Source organism: Ictalurus punctatus, chromosome 9 (assembly GCF_001660625.3).
Source record: "Ictalurus punctatus breed USDA103 chromosome 9, Coco_2.0, whole genome shotgun sequence".
NCBI lineage: Eukaryota > Metazoa > Chordata > Actinopteri > Siluriformes > Ictaluridae > Ictalurus > Ictalurus punctatus.
Window position 1 is genome coordinate 26,929,713 of NC_030424.2, and position 7,788 is coordinate 26,937,500.

General features: G+C 40.3%; 1 protein-coding gene and 1 long non-coding RNA gene across 4 annotated transcripts in view; both read right to left on the minus strand.

Moving 5' to 3' along the window:
* wdpcp (WD repeat containing planar cell polarity effector) overlaps positions 1-7,788 on the minus strand; it is an 81,786-nt gene that overhangs the window by 60,285 nt on the left and 13,713 nt on the right. The gene's annotated exons all lie outside the window — the stretch shown is intronic.
* On the minus strand, positions 524-2,084 carry LOC128633614 (uncharacterized). The gene is made up of 2 exons (XR_008397056.1): positions 1,302-2,084; positions 524-1,268 (listed from the first exon to the last, which is right to left on the minus strand). It is a non-coding gene; the product is annotated as an uncharacterized LOC128633614 (long non-coding RNA).

Below are 7,788 nucleotides of genomic sequence, written 5' to 3' on the forward strand. Positions count from 1 at the left end.
TCTTTCAGTCTTTCTCCCTCTCACTTTCTTTTGTTTTTTCACTCATTTTATCCCTTCTTACTTTCCATCTTTATTTCTTTGTTTCACACTTGTGTCCTTTTTCTTTCTGTCTGTCTTTCTTTCGTTCATGTTTATTTTTCTTCTCTTTCTTTCAGTCTCTCTCTCTCGCCTTCTTTTTTTCCTATCTTCTGTCTTTCACTTTCTTTCTTTCACTTTCTTTCTTTCCCTCATTTCTGTCTTTCACTTTCTCTTTCCCTCATTTCTGTCTTTCACTTTCTTTCTTTCCCTCATTTGTCTTTCACTTTCTTTCTTTCCCTCATTTCTGTCTTTCACTTTCTTTCTTTCCCTCATTTCTGTCTTTCACTTTCTTTCTTTCCCTCATTTCTGTCTTTCACTTTCTTTCTTTCCCTCATTTCTGTCTTTCACTTTCTTTCTTTCCCTCATTTCTGTCTTTCACTTTCTTTCTTTCCCTCATTTCTGTCTTTCACTTTCTTTCTTTCCCTCATTTCTGTCTTTCACTTTCTCTTTCCGTCATTTCTGTCTTTCACTGTCTTTCTTTCCCTCATTTCTCTCTCTCGCCGTCTTTCTTTCCTATGCTCATTTTTATCCCTTCTTTCTTTTTCTTTCGTTCTTCCATCATTCATTCTTTCTTTGCTTTTTTCTTTCTCGCTCTTGTCTCTCTCTCTCTCTCCCCATTTCGTTTCTTGTTCTTACTTTTTAAACTGTATCAGCGTTTACACTCCATTACGGCCTCTTGTTTAAATCCCACACTCTCTATCTCTACCTGACCCGACCCGAGTGAAAGAAAAAAACAAAAACAAAAGGTGTGTGTGTGTGTGTGTGTGTGTGGGGGGGGGGTTGGGCATGGGGCCTCTGTCTGTCTGATCTCTGTCCTTGAAGACTGCGGCTGGTCGACAGCGTTGAGGATTAACTAACCAAAGAAGCAACGGAGAACACTTTAAGAGACGGACTAAAGTAGAACCTATAGTGGTACACTTTTTTTTTTTTTTTTGTATACCGGTACTGATTCCGAACTTTCATAAACTTTGACATATAAAAAAAGTCTCGGTGCAAACGTATGCAAGACTTTTTTTATGTTTACACAATACAAACAATTTCATAGACAATATGGTGGCACAAAAAAAAACCAGATCAAATGAGCATCGGGGGAAAAAAGTAGTCCGTGGAAAAGCGTTCCCCGCATTACGGGGAGATCGGGAGTTTGATCATCCGTGGCCATGCTCGCTGGGTGAGAGGGACAGCGTACTCTCTCCCCTGTCAATCACAGAGACACTGGCCACGTGTGCGCACCTGTGAGTTCGTGTATGTGGAAGAGGGCAGATAGCGCTCCTCTCCGTGTTCCACTGCCCTGTGATGCAGCAGGAGCAGCAGTTCGAGAAGATGCAGGTGGTTGGCTTCACGTGTCTCAGAGGAAGCACGTGTTAGCCTTCACCCTCCCACGGTTGTAGCCGGTGTATAACAGGGGAGAGGAGGGTGGTGGGTGGGAATTGCTAAACGAGTAAACGGAGGAGAGAACGTGATGATCCTTCCAGACAGATTAAGAACTGGAACAGACTGGACATGAATGCATTCATTGAGGCAAAGAGACAGAATGCAGCTTCTGCTGATACTGGAGTTTTTCTTCCATTTTATTCTCCTTCGGTCTATCCTCCTTGGTTTCTCCACCCTTCTTTCTTTCCATCTGTCCATCCATCTTTAGCTTCCCTCCTCTCCTTTATTTCATCATTCACTTGTTTAGCTTGTGCTTCTCATTCTGTTCACTTCTTTCTGCCTTTCACTTTCTTTCTTTCCCTCAGTTCTGCCGTTCACTTTCTTTCTTTCCCTCAGTTCTGCCGTTCACTTTCTTTCTTTCCCTCAGTTCTGCCGTTCACTTTCTTTCTTTCCCTCAGTTCTGCCGTTCACTTTCTTTCTTTCCCTCAGTTCTTTCGTTCACTTTCTTTCTTTCCCTCAGTTCTTTCGTTCACTTTCTTTCTTTCCCTCAGTTCTTTCGTTCACTTTCTTTCTTTCCCTCAGTTCTGCCTTTCACTTTCTTTCTTTCCCTCAGTTCTGCCTTTCACTTTCTTTCTTTCCCTCAGTTCTTTCGTTCACTTTCTTTCTTTCCCTCAGTTCTGCCTTTCACTTTCTTTCTTTCCCTCAGTTCTGCCTTTCACTTTCTTTCTTTCCCTCAGTTCTTTCGTTCACTTTCTTTCTTTCCCTCAGTTCTGCCTTTCACTTTCTTTCTTTCCCTCAGTTCTGCCTTTCACTTTCTTTCTTTCCCTCAGTTCTTTCGTTCACTTTCTTTCTTTCCCTCAGTTCTTTCGTTCACTTTCTTTCTTTCCCTCAGTTCTTTCGTTCACTTTCTTTCTTTCACTTTCTTTCTTTCCCTCAGTTCTTTCGTTCACTTTCTTTCTTTCCCTCAGTTCTGCCTTTCACTTTCTTTCTTTCCCTCAGTTCTGCCTTTCACTTTCTTTCTTTCCCTCAGTTCTTTCGTTCACTTTCTTTCTTTCCCTCAGTTCTTTCGTTCACTTTCTTTCTTTCCCTCAGTTCTGCCTTTCACTTTCTTTCTTTCCCTCAGTTCTTTCGTTCACTTTCTTTATTTCCCACAGTTCTTTCGTTCACTTTCTTTCTTTCCCTCAGTTCTGCCTTTCACTTTCTTTCTTTCCCTCAGTTCTGCCTTTCACTTTCTTTCTTTCCCTCAGTTCTTTCGTTCACTTTCTTTCTTTCCCTCAGTTCTTTCGTTCACTTTCTTTCTTTCACTTTCTTTCTTTCCCTCAGTTCTTTCGTTCACTTTCTTTCTTTCCCTCAGTTCTGCCTTTCACTTTCTTTCTTTCCCTCAGTTCTGCCTTTCACTTTCTTTCTTTCCCTCAGTTCTTTCGTTCACTTTCTTTCTTTCCCTCAGTTCTTTCGTTCACTTTCTTTCTTTCCCTCAGTTCTGCCTTTCACTTTCTTTCTTTCCCTCAGTTCTTTCGTTCACTTTCTTTCTTTCCCTCAGTTCTTTCGTTCACTTTCTTTCTTTCCCTCAGTTCTTTCGTTCACTTTCTTTCTTTCCCTCAGTTCTGCCTTTCACTTTCTTTCCCTCAGTTCTGTCGTTCACGTTTTCTTTCCCTCCATTTTGTCTTTCACTTTCTTTCTTTCCCTCAGTTCTTTCGTTCACTTTCTTTCTTTCCCTCAGTTCTTTCGTTCACTTTCTTTCTTTCCCTCAGTTCTGCCTTTCACTTTCTTTCCCTCAGTTCTGTCGTTCACGTTTTCTTTCCCTCCATTTTGTCTTTCACTTTCTTTCTTTCCCTCAGTTCTTTCGTTCACTTTCTTTCTTTCCCTCAGTTCTTTCGTTCACTTTCTTTCTTTCCCTCAGTTCTTTCGTTCACTTTCTTTCTTTCCCTCAGTTCTGCCTTTCACTTTCTTTCTTTCCCTCAGTTCTTTCGTTCACTTTCTTTCTTTCCCTCAGTTCTTTCGTTCACTTTCTTTCTTTCCCTCAGTTCTGCCTTTCACTTTCTTTCCCTCAGTTCTGTCGTTCACGTTTTCTTTCCCTCCATTTTGTCTTTCACTTTCTTTCTTTCCCTCAGTTCTTTCGTTCACTTTCTTTCTTTCCCTCAGTTCTTTCGTTCACTTTCTTTCTTTCCCTCAGTTCTGCCTTTCACTTTCTTTCCCTCAGTTCTGTCGTTCACGTTTTCTTTCCCTCCATTTTGTCTTTCACTTTCTTTCTTTCCCTCAGTTCTGTCGTTCACTTTCTTTCTTTCCCTCAGTTCTGCCTTTCACTTTCTTTCTTTCCCTCAGTTCTTTCGTTCACTTTCTTTCTTTCCCTCAGTTCTTTCGTTCACTTTCTTTCTTTCCCTCAGTTCTGCCTTTCACTTTCTTTCCCTCAGTTCTGTCGTTCACGTTTTCTTTCCCTCCATTTTGTCTTTCACTTTCTTTCTTTCTTTCCCTCAGTTCTGTCGTTCACTTTTTCTTTCCCTCAGTTCTGTCGTTCACTTTCTTTCTTTCCCTCAGTTCTGTCGTTCACTTTTTCTTTCCCTAATTTGTCTTTCACTTTCTTTCTGTCCCTTATTTCTGTCTCTCTCGCTCCTTCTTTCTTTCCCTCCCTAATTCTGTCTCTTGTTCTTTCCTTCCCTCCCTATTTTTCTTTCTTTCCCTCCTTATTTCTGTTGCTTTCTTTCTTAATGGAACTGTGTGTTAAATACTGCATGCTCAGAAGACTAATTAATACTTGAAAAAAATCGGGGAAATGCTGCCATACAGAGAAGACGCATACGTGCACAAAAAAAGAAGGAAAAAAAATAAAAAGAGGAAAAACCCAAGAGTGTCTTTACACAATCCTCTCTTCCCCCCCAGGTTAAATATCTTCCTGTACTCTGAGGCAATAGAGACTTCAAGCATTAGAGGACGAGTTAAGAAAGCGGGAAACAGACAGGTAAAGATGGAGTCAAGTGTTACAGACAATACATGGAAGAGCCGTCATGTGGGACATGACCGTGGTTTGAAAGAGCCGGCGGACAGACTGGCGCCAGTGAACACACACAGACATCCACCCACAGACACACAGACACACACACACACACACACACACACACACACACACACACACACTGTGAGGTTCTTCATTCAAAGTCACTATGTGAAGACCGACGAATGAGAGACGAGCAGAAGCGAATGACGTAAAGGTAATACTATTCAAGTGAGGAAACAGCTACAAGCTACAGTGTGTGTGTGTGTGTGTGTGTGTGTGAGACATGTCAATCAGAGGCAAAAATGAAGTTGGTCATTGTATTGTGAGAATGAAGTGACCAGAGGGCACGTCTGCCTGTCGAACGGCAGGAGAGAAGCGCTGAAAGGACGAGCGCTGAAAAAAAAGAGAAGTTTAAGCAAGGTTGAAAAGGAAGAATCCACTTCGATGGTTGACGTGGGACAAGAGAAAAGAGGCCACGGAGAGTTTACGAGTTGAAAAGTTCACATGAAGAGGGGTTAAAAAAAAACAAAACAAAAAAAAACACCCTTCAACATGTAAAGACGAAGGAGAAGTGAGGCAGTGAATCGGGCGTAGCCTGGAAAGAAACCTTGATGAATTCTTGCTTCTGATTGGTCAGGAGGTGACCTTTAGAACCGCAGCTCTGCACGGTGAATCACCGGCGTATATTAACGCACTTGTTCTAATACGTCATCGTTTCTATAGTAACAGCTCATTAACTTGTATCGTGGAGGTGCTATATTTAATCTAATCAAAAAAAGGAACCCATATAACGTGCTGGTTTTTTTTTTTAAATCGAAGAATAACAACGGTTGATGTGGTGAAGGTTTCTGAAAGGAGATGTTTATGGAAGGAGTCTCCAGTGTCAGTGCTTTGTAACACCACGGGAAAGTCTTCTGTTGAACTTTCATTCATTATAGATTCATCACATATAAAGTGAAATATTTCAAGCATTTTTTTTTTTGTTTGTTTTTTGGATTCTGTTCCTCTCCACTCTTCCTCCAGACTCTGGGACCTTGATTTCCAAATGAAATGCAACATCTACTTTCCTCTTCCCCGTGATTGTGCTTGTGTACTGAACCAGACTGAGAGATTAAAGCCTCAGGAAACCTTCGCAGGCGTTTTGAGTTAATTCGCCGATTAGAGTCTTCTCAGCTCGACATTTCTGTATTATAAATTCTTTACTCTAATATTTTCAGATACTGGATATATGATTTCCGTGAGCTGTAATCATCGAGATTTATAAAAAAAAAAAAAAAAAAAAAAAAAAAAGGTTTGAAATATTTCACTTTATGTGTCACGAATCTAGAATACATGAAGGTTCAACTTTTTGAATTAAATTACGGAATAAAACGAACTTTTTCACGATATTCAAATTTTTTAAGACGCAACCTCCCCGTTGTTGATTATTTTCCTATAACAACTCACCTCCAAGTGGCTCATTCCTTATTTTTAACACATATTTTTCAGATATAGTGTGTTATTTAGTGCATCATCAAGGTGGAATCTGCTAGACTGTGCCATGTACCACGCACACACACAGACACACACACACACACACACACCACCATCTCCACCAGCCATCTTATCTACTCAGTGTGGTGTGACCGTCTGTCCTTCCCTCGCTCTGAATTCTTCTCCCTTTCCTCCCTCTTTATCGCTCTCCTTATATCCAGCTGTCTCTTCTTCCATCTCCTCTCACATTCTGCCTCATTTTACCCCTTGATACCCTGCCTGCCTCAGAACAACAACTGAATTTGCCCTCAGAATGTGTGTGTGTGTGTGTGTGTGTGTGTGTGTGTGTGTGTGTGTGTATACGCAGCAGTCAAATGGTTTGGATATCGCTGCATCAATTTGACTTGTTGTGAACAATTTCCAAAACATCTTTAAGAGAAATATTTAGCTTTCAAAAGCACGTAATGATTAACTCTATAGGACAAATGTTACGTCTCTCAACCGTAGCCTTTTGGCAACTATGTCAACTAAGCACTGATAGCTAGCTAATGTCACAGCTAACACAGTAGGACTATTAGTTGGGGACAAAAAAAAAAAAAGAACGGGACGTTACAATAGAACCTTTTAGTATAGGATAAAACGCTGAAGGTGTGGTTTAACTTTTATTTATTTATTTATTTATTTTTTTATAAATGATGTTGCAAAAAGTGGTTAACGACCATGGAAGAGGATGTCAACATACCCGAATAAAATGATGTACATGTGTGTAGTCGGAGCTTCAGACCAGAGGACTATGAAAGCAGAAAAAAAAAAAAAAAAAAAAAAAAAAGAAGACCAACCTCAGGAACCAATGAGGAGAGGGAAGAACCGGACAGACCGGAAAAATCTCTCCTTCTAAGATTTAATTTAAGGTTAATTACTACACGAGATCAGCTGCTAGCTAGTAACTTTGAACGCTACTGAAAACAGACCACATCCCAACAGTCGTCATTTCACCATCGGCCGAATAACAACTCGACAACTAAATCCCTCCACCTTTAGATCCGGTACCGGATTCCCGAACCAACCTAGCCACCTCAGTGAATAATGAAACCTTTCGTAAATAACTCAAACGCTTTAATTTGTTGAATGCGAAGACGATCTGTAATAACCGATGTTTCGGAAGGCTTGAAACAAAATGAAAGCCACACTTCCTAAATACTACTACACCACTCACGATTGACTTCTCAAATCTGATTAAAAAACAAACAAACAAACAAAACAAAACATTTTCAATAACAGCAACTCTGCTATAGAAAGTTCAAATTCAACTCGTTCAAATATACGACCGTTTCTATAGCGACAGCTCATTCGCAGGGATTTGTATGGTGGATGCGCCGTATGATAATCTAAACATAATAATAAAAAACGTAAAAAAAAAAAAAGGGAAAACGTAGACGTGTTAACATGGTGAAGCTTTCTCTTAGGAGATGTTTATTTAACGTTTAAGGAAAGGAGTCTCCAGTGTCAGCACCGCGTAACAGTCGATGGACTTGTGATCTCGGTAACAACCGAGGTTTTTTTTTAATTAGCTTCAAGGAAGAGGGAAAAAACAAAATTAAAAAAAAAAACAACCAAAAAACCCAAGAGGCTAGTGAGGGAACGATTGTCAAGAGCTGCTTTAATACAAGCAGCACTAACATTAAATGTAACTCTAAACGGATAAAAAAATTTTAAACTGCTCCTTGGTAAACTGCTGTTGTGTAAGAGGTATAAAACATTTTTGCGTTATTGGAAAATAACCAACGTTGTATTGGGTATGCTTTGTGTCAGGTCGTATCACACCAGTCTGTCGTTGATTATTTCCCCACATCAGCACCCCCCCCCCCCCC